This window comes from Staurois parvus, unplaced genomic scaffold, assembly GCF_062004578.1.
Source record: "Staurois parvus isolate SC_StPar_1 unplaced genomic scaffold, SC_StPar_1.0 ptg000244l, whole genome shotgun sequence".
In the NCBI taxonomy this organism is placed as follows: Eukaryota; Metazoa; Chordata; class Amphibia; order Anura; family Ranidae; genus Staurois; species Staurois parvus.
In genome coordinates, this window is record NW_028318040.1 from 6,890,001 (window position 1) to 6,910,794 (window position 20,794).

General features: G+C 41.8%; 1 protein-coding gene across 1 annotated transcript in view; it reads left to right on the forward strand.

The window, feature by feature from the left end:
- Positions 1 to 20,794, forward strand: part of LOC149459854 (NACHT, LRR and PYD domains-containing protein 3-like) — a 90,931-nt gene that overhangs the window by 921 nt on the left and 69,216 nt on the right. The gene's annotated exons all lie outside the window — the stretch shown is intronic.

Consider the following 20,794-nt stretch of genomic DNA (forward strand, 5'->3'; position numbering starts at 1 on the left):
AAAAAAAAATTTCGTCATAAATTTAGGCCAAAGTGCATTCTGCTACATGTCTTTGCTGAAAAAAAATCCCAATACGTTTAAATGAATTGGTTTACCTGAAAGTTATAGTGTTTACAAATTATTATTATTACCATACAGGATTTATATAACGCCAACAGTTTGCTCAGCGCTTTACAATATAATGGGAGATACAGCAACAATACAGTTCAATACAAGAGGGTTAGGAGGGTCCTGCTCCTCGGAGCTTACAATCTATGAGATTGAGGTATATATACTGGTATTTTTTTTACTAGTAATGGCGGCAATTAGCGACTTATGACGGGACTGTGACGGGCATTCTGACACTGGGGGGGACTGACTTGGTGTCACTGACATCTCCAGTGACACCAATACAGTGATCAGTGCTAATAAAAAGCACTGACACTGTACTAATGGCTCTGGGCAGGAAGGGGTTAACATCTGGGGTGATCAAAGGGTTAACTATATGCTGTGTGCTGTTTCGCAGTATGCTGTGTGTGTGCTTTCAACTGTAAGTACAGCAGCACATAATACACACATTACACATTGTTAGGCACACATTTAACCCCTTGATCACCCTAGATGTTAACTCCTTCCCAGCCAGTGTCATTAGTACAGTGAGAGTGTATAGTATTATCACTGATCACTGTACTAGCATCACTGGAGAAGTCAGTGGCAGTTAATCATTCCCTTCAGCATCAGTTAGTGTCAGATTGCCCGTCGCACTATTGCAACCGCATTATAGGTTGCTGATCACCGCAATTAGCAGTATAGAAAACATTGCAATATATATCCCATAGTTTGTAGACGCTATAACATTCACGCAAACCAATCAATATACACTTATTGGGATTTTATTTACCAAAGGCATGTAGCAAAATACAGTTTGGCCTAAATCTATGAAGAAATTTGAATTTTAACATTTTTTTAATTAGATATGTTTTATAGACGAAAGTAAAAAATACAGGTTTTTTTACCAAAAAATTGGTATTTTTTTGTTTATATCGCAAACAAATATAAAACCCAGTGGTGATCAAATACCCCCAAAAGACAGCTCTATTTGTGTGAAAAAAATGATACAAATTTAATTTGGGTACAGTGTTGCATGGCCAAGCAATTACTAGTTAAAGTAGTGCAGTGCCAAATAGCAAAGAATGGTCTGGTCATGAAGGAGGTAAAACTTTCTGGTGGTCAAGTGATTAAACCCTTGAACATCCACAGCACCACACCACAACCATGCATTACACAGTTGCAGGATGGCTGTGGTGTTGCCCCTTTCGCACCAGTGGGTCATATTTGGCAATGGTACTGGACAACAATGTGTGCTATGATTTTTGCCATTCTGCACAGCAACTATGGCAGTGTATAATAACATGGCCAGTGACCATGATCATTTGCTCCTGGGCAGTCTGGGGGTACTAAAACCACAGCTCAACCATCTATATTTACTGACCCCTAGCAATATGTTGAAATGAGGCCTACAGGTGGTCAATATAAAATGGTGAGTGCATATACCTGAGGTGGAGCATGCTTATGTTGAAGAGAAAACCACTTGGGAGTCTTTTTTTCTTTCTTCATACTGGTGAATTATTGAATCTTCGCTGTACATTCATTACAGTCTCTATATAAAAATATCAAAAGCTATGTGCTTATATATATGTTGAGTTTGAATTTGCTATGTTTAGTTTTGAATATATAAGTCGTATAATATCTTACTTGATTGTTTTGGCACAGTAACTTGGACACATTAATGTTAGAAAAGCTTTTTATTAATCTGTATGGAACACAAATAGCACCATGCACTTCAATATAATTAATTTTCCATTATCTTATACATAATAAGCACAGCGGCCTTACATAGGGTATAAATGTGAGTGAATTTTCTAATTAAACCTTTTATTATACGTAACACATTTAAAACGCCATGGTTTATCAGTACCGCATTGAAAACTGAGTTTGCTCTGTGTGTTATATCCAGTAGAGCTATACACAACCCACACTTATCTCTGAATACCTAAAAGCATGTAAAAAATATATACATATGCATAAAACAAATAATACCACATAGTATCTAAATGAAAAAGACATCCCAAAGAGCTAATAAACACCTCCAAAGTAAAACCTTGGTATAGGGTATAAATGTAAGTAAAACGAATAAGCAGGACTTTAATTAAGCCGGGAGTGGATACAGAAAGAGGAAATTTGGATACATTTAAAATCCAAAAATTTAAAATCATTCATAAAAATGCCAGTAGGAATATACACAGAATGTAAAACATGATTGAATAGGTGTAACAGAAGACAATCAGTCAAGTGAACGGTCTACGCAGTTTGCAGTTACTGCTGTATCAGGACCTTCTATGCCTTTAGGAATATTTGGTTGTTGATAATAAACCTGTGCTGAAAAGGAAACAAAACCTATAGGGCTCGTAATGCCACCAGCAAAAAATAATCCAGAATGCACAGGTACACAATAAACATTGCCTTGTATACTCCTGTTCACACACAAATCCAATGAATCTGAAATGCTATTCGTGGGTATTCAACGAGAAAACAAGCCAAGAAAAGCAGTACAATTCTATGGCCAGGTTGTACATATGCTAAAGTTTGTACAAGCGCTGCTGTTGTGTGCTAACTCTTTACAAGGGCAGTTGAAGGATGTTAAATATTTAAATGGATATCTGACATCTAAAGAGTTTGCCACTATCCCAGCCCTAGTTTGGCTCAGTTTTCTGCAGGATACTGTACGTCTAATGCAATTCCTTGGCCTGATTTGGATGACATTACAGATAATTAAAGTGATTGTAAAGCTTTCCCTTTTTTTATTAACCCCTTGGTGCTGGCCGCCTCCCGGTCCTTTAGGAGTCCTTAAAGACGGGAGGTGGAGGCAGGCATTTGGGTCACGCTGTCACAGTGGTCACATGATCGGAAAGTTCCCGATTGCAAGTATGCATCGGGAGCTTATCAATCCCTGCCAGAAACTGTGCTGGGAACGTGCAGGGAGTGTGCTCTCAGCCCAGTAAGTTGTTTTAACAGGGCAGCATATATGCGACCGCACAGCATTAAGGCCCCCCCCCCGAGTGGCCACATATGTGTACGTCCGACTTCAAGAGGTTAAAATAATCATGTTATACTTACCTGCTCTGTGCCATGATATGGCACAGAGCAGACCTGATCCTCCTCTTTTCAGGTCCCCTGCTGGCTTTCCTGGCCCCTTTCCCTGCTGAGTGCCCACCATAGGAGAATGTTTCCTATGGTGGACACTCGTGCAGGTTCGCTCCCGAGCCAAGCTGCTTGCATCTATTCAAAAACACAGCCCAGCTCAGCCCTGCCCCCTGCTCTCTACTTGCTGGTTTTGACTGATAGCTGCAGGAGCCAATGGCTCCTGCTGCTCTTAAGCTGGCCATACATTATACAATTTTCTTGAGATTTTTGCTTTAGATTTACCAAAAACCATATAATAGGAGGTCAAACCTAAACAACACTTTCAATTGTATCCAATTAGGCAAGCCATTGCACTACATAGTTAAAGGTAAATCTAAAAGAAATTGGGCAGAAATTGGACAGAAAATTGTAAGAAAAGTTTGTAGTAAGTTAGGCTGGCCCAGGGGCGGACTGACCATTTGGAAACTCGGGCACTGCCCGAGGGCTCGGGGTCAGTAGGGGGCCCCATGAGATGCCCCTGGTACCTTTTTCATAGGCTTTTTTGAGTTTGGGCAAGGACACAGGGGCCCCATGATCCCCTATTGCCCGGGGGCCCCATGAGTTGTCAGTCCGCCCCTGGGCTGGCCATACACTATACAATTTTCTGTCCAATTTCCTTTAGATTTACCTTTAACTATGTAGTGCAAGAGACTGCCTAATTGGATACAATTGAAAGTGATTTTAGGTTTGACCTCCTATTATATGGTTTTTGGTAAATCTAAAGCAAAAATCTCAAGAAAATTGTATAGTGTATGGCCAGCCTAAGCCAAGCCTGTGAGAATCAGGACAGGGGAGAGGAGCTGTTGCAGACATGCACAGCGCTGAACCGGGATCAGGCTCAGGTGAGTATTTAGGGGGGTGGGAAACAATCATAGAAACAAGGATTATCCACAAGCACTCAGGATTGATAAAACCACTAGGAGGGTGAGAAACTGTCATAGAAACAATGATTATCCACAAACATATTTACAGGGAGGCTGATCTTAAAAGTTTTTTTTACCCTAATGCAGAGAAAGCATTAAGGAAAAAAAAACTTTTACAACCACTTTAATCCAAAATGAGCTGAAACTAATTGCATTGTAGAGCTCTTTCACATGGGTGGCTGATGGGGAGGTAAAAACAGGCTGCTGAGCCTCCGTTTTTCCACCCCCTGGCAATCCACCAAAATGATAACATTCCATTCTGACATTACACTTTCCATGGCTGCAGCATTAAACTCATGTTGCAGAGTTTGACAGGCAGCACCATCATTCAAACTCACCCACTGAGCTTAATGAAAGTGCAACACAATTGCAAGTCAAATGTTTTCCTCATAGTACAAGATTAAAGAAAAAGCAGACCTACCACCATTCTAGTACCTGCCAATCTCTGCTATACCACCTTATTAAAAGTGATATACTGCTGAACGCTTTTCAGAGGGTGGTAAGCACTTTCTGAAAGAAGCCTTTTTTCCCTAGTTATACTTACCTAGGTGGATGCAGCATTGGTCTGATGCTGCATCTGTCCCCCACCAGCTCTACGTGTGAGAACGCAGTGATCACATGACCTCTGATTGCTGAGTTCTCACAGCTGCTCTTAGCAGAGAGCGATGATTGTCAGTCATTGCTCTCTGTTCACCCCCCTCCAGGGCTCACTTAAGCGCTGGGCTGTGGAGGGAGTGGCAGGCTCAGTCTCTCAGAGACTCACTGAGAGGCTGAGACTGGTGCCACTCCAGACTCTGGAGTGAATCCCGACTTTAAAGTTTGTACTTTAAAGGTTTTAACCACTTACCCTCTAGAGGATTTACCCCCCTTCCTGACCAGGCCATTCTTTGAGATATGGCACTGCGTTATTTTAAATGACAATTGCTCAGTCATGCAACGCTGCACCCAAATTAAATTTAGGTCCCTTTTTCCCCACGAATAGAGCTTTCTTTTGGTGGTATTTGATTGCCTGTGTGTTTTTTCCTTTTTGTGCGATAAAAAAAAAAATCTGACAATTTTTGGGAAAAAAACCCAATGTTTTTGACTTTTTGCTATAAAACATATCCAGTAAAAAAATGTTTAAAATCTAATTTCTTCAAAAATTTAGGCCAAAATGTAGTCTGCTACATTTCTTTGCTAAACAAAAAATAGCAATATGTGTAAATTATTTGGTTTACATGAAAGTTACAGCATCTACAAATGGCGGTATAGATACTGGATTTTTTCATTATTTTTGTTTATACTAGTAATGGCGGCGATCAGTGACTTATAGCTGGACTATGGGACTGCGGCGGGCATTGAGACACTAGGAGGGAACTGACTAACTGCCACTGACATCCCAATGACACTAATACAGTGATCAGTGCTAATAAAAGCGCTGACTCTGTACTAATGACACTGGGCAGGAAGGGGTTAACACGTTGGACGATCAAAGGGTTAACTGTGTGCTGTTATACATGATGTGCTGTGTGTGTTTTACTAGGGAAACATGCTTCTGTGTATTTCTCTGCTATGCAGAGAAATACACAGCAGCCAGGGGCGGACTGACAACTCATGGGGCCCCCGGGCAATAGGGGATCATGGGGCCCCTGTGTCCTTGCAGAAACTCAAAAAAGCCTATGAAAAAGGTACCAGGGGCATCTCAGGGGGCCCCCTACTGACCCCGGGCCATCAGGCAGTGCCCGAGTTTCCAAATGGTCAGTCCGCCCCTGACAGCAGCATGTCCTTGCTGGCAGGAGAGAGACCTGTGTTGCTTACACACAGGTATCTCCCCTGTCACATTTACTCTGTGAGCACCGGGGAATCTCCGGCCGGGACCCGGTGATTGACATCTGTAGCTGCCAATGGCGGCGTGGGTAGGGTGGCGCATGCGCACCCCCCTACCCGGAGATACAAATATTCCTTGATCAGCTGTATTCTGACCCTATATTTGTGAAAACAGAGCATGCTGTGTTTAACTAGAGGTCCAGGGAAAACTTTATTTTTGTGTACCTGTAAATTATCAGTAAAATCCAAACAAAACATTTATTTATGTTAGGATTTGACATAGTGAAATATAACTATTTATTACTGACTGTATTCCTGTTGAGACTATTTCTTTTCTCAGAGACCACACGGAGAGGAGAAATCTCCTTAAAATGAGGGGAAATCCCACTTTTGACAAACGTCATTAGAACAGGTATCCAACATAGAAGATTGCTCTTCACCACCTGTTCTGTTTAAAGATTTAGACTTTTGGAATTTCCCTCAATTTTTCTCCTAGTGACAACAGTCCCGAGGCCAAACAATGAAAGTGAATTTCCCTAGCAGGCCACAGGTAGCAATAAAACCTGAAATGTTCTACTCTTGCTATCTTCTCTATAATAAAAATTAGAAAAAAAATTTTGTCTGGGGTTGCACTTGCAATCCCAGTATACAGTATATACCATCAATGATTTTTTTTTTAGTGCACCCTAAATTAAACACATACGCTACATTTTAGACAAAATGTGAACACAATGAGGGGGATTTACTAAAACTGGAGCACTCAGAATTCGGTGCAGCTGTGCATGGTTGTCAACTAGCTTCTAACTCCAGCGTGTTCAAATAAAGTGGTAGTAAATCTGTTTGTTTACCTGTACCTACAGGTAAGCCTATACTAAAGAAAAAAACTCTTGTTCCTTTATCTCCATAGAAAAGGGAATGAATAGAGTTACCCCATACTGGTATTTTTAAGCAAGACTTGACATACATAAGTACTTTTTATTGTCCCCAAAAGAAATCCCACACAGTTTGATCTTTTTAATTCATGCTATTGACCAATTTCTTTATCCCCTCTCCCTCGTTATGCGTTTCTTTCACCTTTTTCCTTTGGTGAAAAAACAACTTTTATTACTCCCTGTGACATGATCACTGGCCCATACAATTCTTGCAGAGGAAGATGCTGGGAGCTCAGTTGACTAGGGATGAGCTGCCAGTTCGATCTAAACACAGATTTGGACAGAACTTTACTTGTTCTAGCATTGCTCTGAACGTTGGATATTCAGCCTGTGTGGCTGGAATAGAACATCACATATGGTAGCAGGTTTTTCTTCCCCTACTATATATGCCAGCTTCCTTTTTCCATTGTTAAGGAAGCTGTGGGCGCAACCAGTGATGTCATCTGACCCCATTCATTTTTTGCTCGAGAATTTCTGGCTATTCCTGGCTAAAAAAAACAACCAAGATAGTTTACATTTAAAAAAAATTACATGGAGTCCCCCCAAAATTCATACTAGACCCTTCAGGGTTAAGTCATGCAGAAAAAAACTACATGGAGTCCCCCCATATTTCATACTAGACCCTTCAGGGTTACGTTGCAGAAAAAAAATACACGAAGTCCCCCCACAATTCATACTAGACCCTTCAAGGTTAAGTCATGCAGAAAAAAATACAACCCTTTGGATTTGGTATAGCTTTTAAAGAAGAACCCCATGCAAGAATCAAGAAAAAAAGCATGGGTTCTACCCACAAATCTATACCAGATCCTTATCTGAACATGCAGCCTGGTTGGCTAGGAAAGGTAGGTTCAGCCCCCACCTGATTAATACCAGACCACATGCCCACACCATGGTGGGGCTTCCTTGCCTGTGGGGACCACCTTGGCAAAGCACCTTATTCCCATGTTGATGAGGACAAGGGAGTCTTTCTTTCAACCCTGACTTGCTGGTTGTGGGGGTCTGAAGGGGAGGGGGATTTTTTTAAATAAAAGACTTGTCAAAACTCATGAGTCTTTATTTACTTTTCACTTTTTTGTGAATGAGCACTATGTGGTTATGTACTTTTCACTCATTCACATATGGGGGTATCTAGGTGCTTGCCGTTCCTCCCTTCCTGGCATACCATACTGTATGCTCGGATGAGCGTCTTGTGTAGAATTTTGGGGGAACCCCATGGTTTTTTTCATAATTTTTGCATGGGGGTCTCCTCTTAAAATCCATACCAGACCCTTATCCATGTGTGTGTTTTTTGCATGGGACTCCTCTTAAAATTTATACCAGACCCCATGTTGTTTTTTTTTTTTTTTTTTGGGGGGGGTGACTCCAGGATAGATAAAGGGAATAGGGAATCACTGGATGTACTGAAGTAAAGCATCCTAAGCTGCTAATTACAGGCAATCGAACAGCATTTTTTCATTTGTAAATGTATGTTTTACTGCAGTAGGTTGTATACATCATACAGATTCACCACTTCACAGGCAGGTTATGGACACCCTCAGGCATGTTCCACAACAAGATTGACGCTATCCGTAAGGACATCGTCAACTTGCAATCTACCTCCCCACCTAGCCTCCTCGCCCCCGTCACCCCTTCATCTCCCCCCTCCTCTGCCCTCACAACCGCACTGCCCCCCTCCTCTCCCAATGCCCCGCCCACCAAAACCCCCCCGCACTGCACTCCCTCAGCCCTGTCACTAATGAGGAAGTCGCCAAAGTCCTCTCAAAAGCCCGCCTCACTACCTGCCCCCTGGACCCTATCCCCTCTCAACTCCTCCGGTCACCCCCCTCTTCCCTCATCCGCTCCCTCACCCACATCTTCAATCTCTCCCTCTCTACTGGCGTATTCCCCTCCCCCCTAAAGCACGCGCATATCACCCCCATCCTCAAAAAGCCCTCCCTGGATCCCGCGGACCCCAACAACCTCAGACCCATCTCTCTGCTGCCACTCACCTCCAAGCTCCTTGAACGCATAGTCTACGATCGCCTAAGCGCCAACCTTACAGACAATAACCTCCTTGACCCTCTACAGTCCGGCTTCCGTCCCCTACACTCCACTGAAACTGCCCTCCTCAAAATCACTAACGACCTACTCAACGCCAAAGCCAAGGGCGACTACTCTGTCCTCCTTCTCCTGGACCTCTCTGCGGCCTTCGACACAGTTGACCACCCCCTCCTCCTTAATAAACTACTCTCCCTTGGCATCGGAGATACTGCTCCCTCTTGGTTCTCATCCTACCTATCCCGACGCTCCTTCAGTGTCACCTACAATGGTGCCACCTCCCCCTCCCTCCCCCTCTCTGTTGGGGTCCCCCAAGGCTCTGTCCTTGGACCCCTTCTCTTCTCCATCTACACCTCCTCCCTGGGCAAACTCATACAATCTCACGGCTTCAACTATCACCTCTATGCTGACGACACCCAAATCTACCTCTCCACCCCTCACCTCACCCCCACTATCTCCGCCCGCATCACTCACCTCCTAAATGACATCTCAGACTGGATGTCGCTACATTTCCTCAAGCTCAACCTCTCCAAAACCGAGCTCCTCATCTTTCCCCCTGCCAACACCCCCCCCCCATCCTATCCATCATCACCAACAACTCCACTATCACTCCCGCCCCGCAAGCCAAAGTCCTTGGCGTCATTCTTGACGCGAACCTCTCCCTCCAACCGCATGTCAAATCACTCACAAACACATGCAGGCTCCATCTTCGCAACATTGCCAAGATACGCTCCTTCCTCACCCCAGACACCACCAAACTTCTAGTACACTCCCTCATCATCTCACGCCTTGACTACTGCAACTCCCTCCTCACTGGCCTACCCAAGTGCAGGCTCTCCCCGCTCCAGACCATCCTGAACTCAGCTGCCAGACTCATCCACCTCACAACCCGCTCCACCTCTGCCACCCCCCTCTGCCTCTCCCTCCACTGGCTCCCGATTGCCCAACGCATCAAATTTAAACTCCTAACCCTGACCTACAAAGCCGTTCACAACACTGCCCCTAACTACCTCACCAACCTGATCACCAAGTACCACCCTACCCGTACCCTTCGCTCCTCACAGGACCTCCTTCTATCCTGCTCCCTGGTCTCCTCCTCCCATGCACGACTGCAGGACTTCTCCAGGTCCTCCTCCATCCTCTGGAACTCACTGCCCCAATCCATCAGACTGTCGCCTTCCCTATTCACATTCAGGCGCTCCCTCAAAACCCATCTCTTCAGGGAAGCCTACCCCACCCTCACCTAACGGCCATCCTCCCTCATTCCTCCCACCACTTCATCCCCCTCAGCCACTTCCTACTGTACCTTTACCCCCTCCCTCCTAGATTGTAAGCTCGTAAGAGTTGGGCCCTCTTACCCCTCGTACGTTGTTTGTTGTTGTTGTACTGTGCCATGTATTGTCCCCCCTATTGTACAGCGCTGAGCAAACCCTATGGCGCTATATAAACTCGTAGTAATAATAATAATAATAATAATAATAATAATGTTATTTAAAGGAATTTTGCTTTTTTATTGTTTCACTTAAGCATGATTAAATTGTTGTTCCACACCAAAGGAAGTTTTTTAGCACTCTTTTCTTTGCCACATGTCCCCCAGTGTCATTTGTTTGGCAATCGCTTGTCTATTAGCCTAGTCCAGAACTGATTACTAACATTTGCTTCCCATTGCCATTAATGGGATTTCGGTTTAGCACCCAAACTTCTGCATTTTTTGCCAAACCTGCCTCAAACCGAACTCATATGCTCCCCAGAACCACATCTTCAAGAGCCCTCTACCGTCATATGGCATATGGACAGGCTCTTAAATATATGCATGTGAAGAACAGAAAGTGGTGGAGGAGAGGAGGAGTTCTGTAGTACACAGATGAGATCTCTGGCAAGGCTTACATTGTTACTTGGGTTTTCAATACAAAGGCATTGTATTGTCAGCTCAAACAGTACTTTGGGAGCTTACTGGGTTTCTAGCAGGAGCAACATGAGTTTTTGTGTGAGTGGAATGTCTTTAAATGAACAACACTCTACTGAATGTTCCTTTGCATATAAGAAAGCATTATTATCCTGAATTTATATTGTGCCAACAGTTTGCGCAGCTCTTTACAAAAGCAAGAGGATTAAGAGGGCCCAGGTCATAAGACCTTACAGTCTAATAGGGTGGAGCATTGGAGACGTGATAGAGATGAGTTTTCAGGGATCGCCTAAAGACAGACAGAGTAGGGAACAGGGGCGGACTGAAAACTCATGGGACCCCTGGGCAATAGGGGATCATGGGGTCCCTGTGTCCTCGCCCCCACGCTCAAACCATACCAAAAAAAAGCCTATGAAAGGTACCAGGGGCATCTCATGGGGCCCGTTACTGACCCCCAAATAGTAGTGGTAGGGAATAGTAGGTCTTAAAATAGCCAATTATAACATAAAATGTATTAAACAATTCCATAACTTATTTCGAAAGCATCAGTTCTTTTTTAAAAATTGATATTCAAATATTATTTTTCAATAGGAATCATAGTTTTTGTGGTGTTAACATACTTAAAAACAGACATTCTTCAACCAATCGTGTGGGGTTCCATAGATTTTAGTGGACAACTTTGGCAGACATATCTCAATGGTAAGGCTAGCATCCCTTTGCTAATTTTAGATACATTTCTACCCAGAAATTGGTATGCTGTGTGTGTTTCCCATTTACATAGAAATACATACTTACAGGATATGTATACCACAACAAAACACTAGAACTGCAATCCTCTCCTCTTGCTCCATTTTCCTCAGTCCCTTTAACTTAATTCATATGGCCACCACTCCTAAAGTTTCCTTTAATGTCAACATAAACTATACTGAGATGTTTTTACATTGGAAACTTAAAAAAGCAATTAGTTATGTATGAAGCATTAGTTTATTTTGTGTATGTAAAACCCAAACTTTTTTTGAGTATTGTAAAGATAGGTTAGTGCTCTATTTTTTGCTGCCTATATCCTATTTAATAGATTACATGCAGCAGAGGATCGGAGGAAATCTCTCCATAATAAAATATTTACTTCGTTTTTACTGGAACAGATTGGAAGACTTTCCCAACTCCTGTTCAGGTGACAAATGTACGATTTTGTATTTCTTATCAATTTCTGTACCAGTGGCATTGTTTATTATGACAAATAGAAATATAATATAATAAAACTGAGCGGGGTTTTTAATGTTTTCTTTCACTTGCTAAAACTGTAAAAAAAAGTTTTGGTTTTATGTATCCTTTAATTATTAAATAATATAATAGTTTAGCCAATTTGTGGTCTTAAAAGAGAAATGTGGGATAGCTTATTTTAAAAACAATCATACTTACCTAGGTGGATGCAGCATCGGTCTGATGCTGCATCTGTCCCCCCCCCTCCCGTGCTCACTGGATCGTTGAGAGACTGAGCCAGGTGCTTTTCCAGACTCTAGGGTGGATCCTGACTTTAAAGTCAGGATCTTTCCCTAGCCTGGACTGGACTGAGTGACGTCAGCTGACAGCAGGCTTCAAACGGGTCACAGGAGTGCAGATTGAACTGCAGAAAGAGCTTTGGCTGTACTTCTCCTTTATGTATTCAGTTATAATCTTTAAATAGAACTCAGAACATATTTTTTTCCTTTTCGGTGGGTAAATGTTCTAATTTCTGATGAGTTTTTGGGGATTTTGGGGACCTTATTATGAGATTTCCCCAGAGCCATGGAAGCGGTCCAAAACATCAAGCTTGGGGTTGAAAACAGCCAGACCAAGAGAAAGCTCTATATATTCCCATAAATAAGCATCTAGTATGTGTTCACTGGAGCAATTTGAAAACCTACTTAAAGTGGATTCACAGACAAAAAATGGGTGGTGTTAGAACCTCTGAAAGCTGAGTGATGGACAATATGGCAGCTGTTACATTTTAGATGTGGAGGTGCCTCTGGAGTAATTCAGTTTGCTTTGTGCCGCAGTTTCTTGAGCTTATGGCTAGTTTTTATGCCTAGCTTTGTCAACAGTTGGATGTTGAAAAATTTTGGAAGTTCTGAAGGTTCTAGTGTTAAGGATTGCTTTAAATATTTATAACTGAAACCTTATTCACAATCCTGACAAAGCACAATGGGCATTGATTTACTGTGCATAGAAGATAATATGATAGTTTAAATTTGGGGCACAGCAAATATTGAGGAAATTGTGAAAATAATTTGGGTAGCATTAAGCCTTTTTGGATTATCAGTGCACACATGCACACTAAATGGAGAGGCTTTGGGACTAAGCCACTACAATCCCAATTTTCCGATTTAGTAGATGTCCAATGGCTTCCAAGAGATACAAGTTATATGCTCAAAATTTTTGGGAGAACAGGCAGGTACTGTATATATCATTACAATGAAGGAACTTGAATAGAACCAGTGTATGTTTATTTATAAGCAATCCATGAATGGAGTAATTTTGCTTTAACTCTATTATAATTCTTTTGGGTAGTTTAACATCATGTTCTTGCAGTTACAAAAATGTACCTTAAACACAACTCTGGGCTGTTATTAAATTTACCCATGAACGAGGGTCCCCCTTCCCCTGCACTGCATGGGTTAAATGCTTGTTTGGCTAAGGAGAGTGGAAGGAATAAGCAAAAATACCTACCTTATTCCTCACTCCCACATCAGCTTGTGCTCTCCTTTGATGTTCCAGAATATAGGCAGGCCATTACCATCCTCTGCACAATGCAGGACCGCTGGTCAGAAAGCTGTGATTGCCCTGACAATAAAGTGAAGTAGCTTCAGGAGACTTGTCACATTTAGAGGGGGAAGCCTACAGGATCAAGGTATAAAGTAAGTATTTGTACATACTAATGTATCCCCTAACTAAATGCACAGTAGAGGTGGGGGGGGAATTTAACAGCAGCCAATTTTGCTTTAGATAGGATTAAGACCTTTCTTTCTGTCTGCATCCCAATAAGGAGAGATCATTCACTTCCAGTCCTGGAGACATACCAGGAAGGTAGAAGAGAACTTTTTAACTTGAGAAAGAATCCACTCTTAGACAGCTGTTTCCAAAAGTGGAGTTCTGGTTGTAAGATTTCACCTCTATTCCTTTTCCACTGATTGAAGTAAAATTTTGGATTTCCTATCACTTGTTCTGCTGACACTGGCACCAGGACAAAAATGATAAATCTCCCCAGCTTGGAGACAGACAGCAATGAAACCTCGTGGGGGTTCCAACTCTTTTTGGAGAGCAGAGACAGTGATGATCATTAGAGAGCATTAGTGCTAAGAAGTGAGAGAGAGCAGGAAAGAAAGACACTCATGTTATTTTGGAAAAAGGAGCATAGAGTGCAGAAGGAGACACTTATATTGGGGAAAATGGAACATAGAATGCAGAAGGAGACACTGATGACCCTGTGGAGAAGGAGCAGATAGAAGGAAGGAGACTGAGGCAGAAGAGGGAGGCACTGATGACACTGGGTCAGAGCAGATAGGAGGAGGGAGATTGACGACATTTGAATGAGCAGAGGGAGAAGAAGAGGGAAATACTCATAACACCGGGATGGGGGGGCAGAGGATGCAGAAGCAGTAGATAATGATAACTTTTTGTATAAAAAACAGCATGAAGCTGAATAAGGAGCAGAAACAAAGTATGAGAGGGAGTACATTGAGGAGAATGCCTCAAGAATAGACTCAGGAAGGGGGAGCAGACAGACAGGATAGGTGAGTCAGGAGAGAAGAAGCCACAGGAGAGAAAAAGGCAATACTGAGCATGAGAAGGAGCGGGGGAATCCGAACGCATATAAGAATCCTCTACCAACATTAACAGGAACTAGAAAAGATTCTTTTTTTAGTAGCATTTGTTTTATTTTCCAGCTGTGGTTTTTCGTAGAAAATCCAGTGAAGCACAGCAACATGACTGTGGCATTATGCCCAGTACTCCTTTCTTGTTTCACTTGTCTATTTTGTTTTTTTCCATTTCAGTTAGTAGCTGATAGATAGATAATTCTATTTGGCCCATGTACCAGTCTGGCAGAGTTGGATGTCGGGAACAGGTAATGCCAGTGTGCGGGATTTACATTATCAGTAGTTCTAAAGGAAGATGCTGGGCTGGCAGAAGAATCCAAGAAGATGGCAGCACAAAGAAACAGGAATTTTAACACAGCTTGAAGCAGCTTAGATGGAGGTTGGAAGCATGAAGGTGCTAAGACCTGGTCTGATATACCCCCCTCCCTTATCTGCAATTCACTTTTGCATGAGGAAGTTTGTGCTGAGGGGTGTGGCTGTTACTGGCCCATGTACCAGTTAAAATAAATTGATAATTACTAAAAAACTTCTATTTTATGGTATATAAAGGGAAGACGGGCACATTAAAGCAGCACATAGTGTGAATGGGGCCTCACATACAATGAAAAAGGTTTTAATAAATCCAAAAAATCCAATATTGGGTAAACGTAATTTTTTATTTACTAAAAACACTAGGAAGTAAAATACAAATTGTACAGATAGTTAAACACAAAGATCATTAACATACAGCATATAAAAATCAGCTGTGCCACAGGCTGATAGCTTCCATGCCACGCCGCATTGAGGCAGTAATTGCTGCAAAAGGGGCCCAAACCAAGTACTGAGTACATATGCATGCTTATACTTTTCAGAGGTCCGATATTGTTCTATGTACAATCCTTGTTTTATTGATTGCATGTAATATTCTAAATTTCTGAGATTGTGGATTTGGGGTTTTCATGAGCTGTAAGCCATAATCATCACAATGATGACAAATCACGGCTTGAACTATCTTGCTTTGCATGTAATGAGTCTATCTCATATCTTAGTTTCACCTTTTAAGTTGCATTACTGAAATAAATGAACTTTTCCACGATATTCTAATTTTTCGAGTTTCACCTGTATATTTTCTTCCATCCTCTCCTGATCCTTTCAGTGGTCAGCAAGTCCACGTTTTACAATAAAGGGCTACCAGGGTGGCTCAGGAAGCAGAAAAGTGGTTGACTTTTACATGGAAAGTTGAGATTTGAATATAACTTCAGACACTTATATCTCTAGACTAACTGATCATTTTTTACACACACTTACATTTTTCTTTTCTTGTCTATTTAGAGATGTTCATGCTTATGAAAGGTTTACTTAAAATGTTCAGTTCCTCTTCATGCTTATGATTGTTAGTACCACTGGGATTCTATAAATAGTAAAAGTGTTTTTTTTTTTAAAAAAAACAAGGAATTGTTTCATGTCTGTTCTGCAATCATGTAATGCAGTCAGTTTAGATTCAAATATTGCTTTAGTTAGCTATTTTTCTATAAACAATCTGTACACATACACACATCTGTTACATAAAAATTCATCTTTGATGAGATAACATAATATTAGATTATCATGTTTTTTTAGAACATTTCTTTCTCAACAAATTAACAATTTATATCTTAAAGTGGTTCTAAAGCCCTTCCCCTTGCTGGGTGCCCCCAGAGCAAGCTGCTTGCTCTGGGGGCACTCATGCTTGCTCACTCTCGAGCTGCCTCTGTGTGTCTATGGAGCACAGAGAGCGTGGCTCAGTCTTGCCCCCTACTCCCTCCTCTTTGGATGTGATTGACAGCAGCTGGAGTCAATGGCAATGGTTCTGTGTCTCAGCCAATGAGGAGAGAGAGACCCGGGAGAGCCTCTGCTCTTGTGCACATTGCTGGATGGAGATCAGGCTGAGGTAAGTATTAGGGGGGCTGCAGCGGGATCTGCACACTGAAGGTTTTTTACCTTCATGCATAGAATGCATGAATGTAAAAAATCTTCAGCCTTTAGAACCACTTAACGGAAGCACATCATATTTTCAGACTGTTCTGTTGTTAGGCCAGGGAATACACCAAAGAGGCGGTAAACATCTCAGAAGAATAGTAGACTTAAATTAATTTATTTTTAAATAGTAAAGAAATAAATGTATGTGTGTGTATATATATATATATATATATATTTTTTTTTTTTTCTACCAGGCCTTCTAATCAGAAAATGTGCAAGGACTAGGCCAGGAAGGTATTTACTTAGGGCACAAAAATGGAGTTCTGACAATTTTATTAATTTACCCTTTGTTTTGTTTTAGTTTGCCTCAAACCTCTTTTCATTTTCCTATATGAATGGGTTATTTGACATGCATGGGGATGGCTTCCACTATCAGGAGGAAAACCAAGTATGCAATGAATACTTTCTTTGACCTCCGATTATGTCTCAGAGGTTGCAGACAATAAAAAGCTCATGGTACTACAGTAAAAGACACCTATAAAAGCAAACATCGGCCTTCTCGAGAATTTTCTTTCTCAGCAGTAGGCTGTTCAACCATAAGCATGGCTTTCTATAAGCACAGCCTGAATGGTTACCAACTGCCCATATTATTCAGTGGCAAATATGAGTGTTTTTTCCATCCCAGCCATTGAACATCCCTTATCACAAAGAGCCAACACATCATCAAAATATCATCAGTACCAATACCATACTGGCACTTAAGACAGGAAATTAAGCAAACTATTTCCAATGGGACACCGCTAACCAAATAATACATTTTAGTAGTATTTTGGAGAAGGGTGTGAACCACTGTTGGGTTTGTAATATTGAGTATCTATTCAGTTAGAAAGTGGTCACCAGAACTGGAAGTGTTAACAATTTATGTGACCAAAATGGACACAGCAATAAATACCTGAAAGGAGTCCTGACCATTCCTCACTCTTTGCCTGTAGTAACAAAGATGGGTCCCAAAACCTGTTTGTAAACAACAGTAGAAACAGCATCAAGGTGCTTAATTGCTTATTGGATCAAAAACTGACTTTAGAAATTCACTAATTTCCACAAAGAACCTGTAGGGTTGATTTACTACAGCGGTAGATGCTGTTCACCTAGCAATATGAATGTTCACTGAGTTTAGTAAGTTAGTGGAAGCTATGTTCACTTCAATCAACCATTCATACCTAAAAAATAAATCTAAATGAAAACAATCCTAGTATAGGTTTACCTTATTTTCTATATTTCCTTACATGCTAGGCCAACTTTCTTAGGCTAGCATTACCCCTATCCCAGTGACTGGGGACTGAAGGCGGAAAAAGGCAATTTGGGGGCTTCAGTTTACCTAGAAGTGAAAAGAGTAGAGCCAACCCTTGCCATATTCTGCAAGCAGTTTAGTTTGAGGTATGTGGACCCAGCCAACAACATGATATGTAAGTGGCTGTATCCCACCCCTGGCAGACTTACCACCCCAAGCCAGTCTTTGTTGGCAATGCATAAATCCAGTTTTGTTGGGAGAAGTAGAATTTTCTGTGCCAGTACAGAGGAATCCATCAAGATATTCCAGCAAGAAGTTAGCTCTTGCTTTGGCTTATTTTTGATTGCTTAGTACATGTTACCTCCTTTGACCTGTTAAAATTGTCGAGTCAGTGTATCTTAAGTGAATGTTCCATACCAAAGACGTAAACATTTCCGACATAAGACTTTTTCCTGCATGCAATCTAATGTGAACTAGTACTACACTGTTCTTTTGCACATTATCCCTTAAAATGAAAAAGTGAACAATAGTGCATTTGTTCTCATATGAAGGAGCTAAACTTCACATGGCCTGTTAAACCTGTTTAACAAAATTGTTTCTAAACATTCATTCTGTACTTTCAATGACTGCGTGGTGAGCTTGAGGTGACTTATGTCACAAGTTACACAATGTTCCTGTCCCAATATTATTGTCTTTCCAGCTCAGTCAAACAATTGGTGTTAAGTAGGATTTTAATTTCTAAAAGTCCTTACTAAAACTATCAAACACCAACACACGTTATTCATGTTTTAAAAATATTAACCTTTTTGTCAGGTTTAGCAAATAATAGATTGTTGGCTTGAAATTAATGTGATGTATTCCTGTAAAAGTGAATAAATAAAATGAAGGTAGTGACATTGCTATTGTCAGGCACCTAGGGCGTGTGCCCCCATCTCCTATGGTTTCCCCCCGTTCTCTGATGTCGCACTCAACCAGCACTGCAGCAGACATCTATATTATTGCCAGATCAGATGACAATCGGGTGGAAACAGACAGGCGGGCTGGATTATCTTCCTCTCCCTGCCACCGGCTTTCAGTTGCTGGAAGGATAGACACACAGAGCATCATTCCTGTATTCTTACCACTCTGCCACACCAGTTATCCTCCCTACCAGCATCTGGTTCCCCCTGTGTGCCTGGTACCCCCCCTCTCGGCGGCCCTGCACACAGCTTTCAGTTTGGCGATAGTATAGCTAGCAGCAGGAAGGGGGAGGGAGCCCGGAAGAGGAACAGGATGTGCTCTCCCTCCTCTCTGTACACAGAAGTTAACACAGGAAACCTTTAATCATCGGACTGTATCGAGGCTTTCTATAAGTTTGCTGTGAAAGGGGGGAGGCTTTTGCTGGAGGGGGAATTTTTCAGGTGGGATTTGTGGCTAGGAGGGGGCATTTTGGAGAGGGGGTTTGTGCCTAGTGGGGGGGATTTGTGGTAGGAGGGGGCATTTTGGAGGGGGAGGGTTTGTGCTTCGAGGGGAGATTTGTGCTAGGAAGGTGGGATTTTTAAAGGTAGAAATGCATATTTGGGATTTATATAAGACAAAGGGCAGTTATACACTTTTCAAGAATTGAAGAATAAAAGGAATTATTTTTTTGTTTTAGATAAACTGAGATATTACCAATTCCTCAGCCTCTGAGGATAACAGGGGACATGCTCCCATTTGAAAGACTGCTGAGCTCCAAGAAAAGTTGTGGGCATGTAACATCTAGGATTTATAAGATCCTAGTTGAGTTGGAGGGAGCTGGGTCACCGTCGTTCTTGGAGGGTTGGGAAAGAGAATTGGGTATAAATATGAATGATCACCAGAAGAGAAAAATGTTTAAGTTAATGCACGGTGTGACGAAGACGAATATAGTTGAGATGAATTATAAATGTTTGTCTAGATGGTATTGTACACCGAGTGTGGCACATAAACAGCGAGAAGTATCACCTTTATGTTGGAGAGGATGTGGGGCAATAAGGACAATAGCTCATATATGGTGGGAATGCCCAAAAATTCAGTTATATTGGCAGGAGAAAATTTATCATATACAGGAGATTTGGGGGACATCTATCCAGAAGGATCAATGGGTATGTCTTTTCTATAGAACAGAGTTGTCGGTAAAACAATATAAAAACAGTTTATTATATTAAAATGTAATAAAAGATATAATGGAAAAAAAAGGAAGGTGGGATTTTAGAAGGGGGGGGGGGGATTTGTGCTAGCTGAAGGGATGGGGAGATTTACAACCTACTGACCACTTAACTCTGCCCTACAAACTGAGCTTTAAGGCTTTTTCACAGGTGCAGTGCAGTAACACGTTTTTTCATTCCACACAAAAATGAGTTGCCTTTTGTAGTTGCACTAGGCGCCATTCATTCTTAATGGCACCCCCCACACATCCACCAATTGCATGCATGTTTTCACCCACTAAAATGTAAGGTACCTCAGTACCATGCATTTTGGTTGGGCTTGATTTAAAAAATCATGCCAGCACCTTTTTTTGCATGTTTCACTGGCAAAGAGCAGCCTAAGCAAAAACATAACACGCGGGAGCGCACAAAAAAAACGCTCATGCTCGATCAATTGTGCACAATTCTAAAGGGTGCCTTGACTGACAAACATGTTGCAAAACACTGGTTTAGAGCACAGAAAGCAGCTTCCTTATCTGTCACATGACACAACAGGAGAGAAAAGAAAAACATATCCCAGCATTCTGCCACACTGTTTCTGAGTTCTATGAGTTCAGAGGGGGGGAGGGAAGAAATTATACCGGAGGACACAATGACCTGGGGTAGAGAGCGGCACAATGTTCTGTGCTGGGAGTGGGAAGGGGGGGGGGATAATTTGGCCTGCGCGGGGAGATT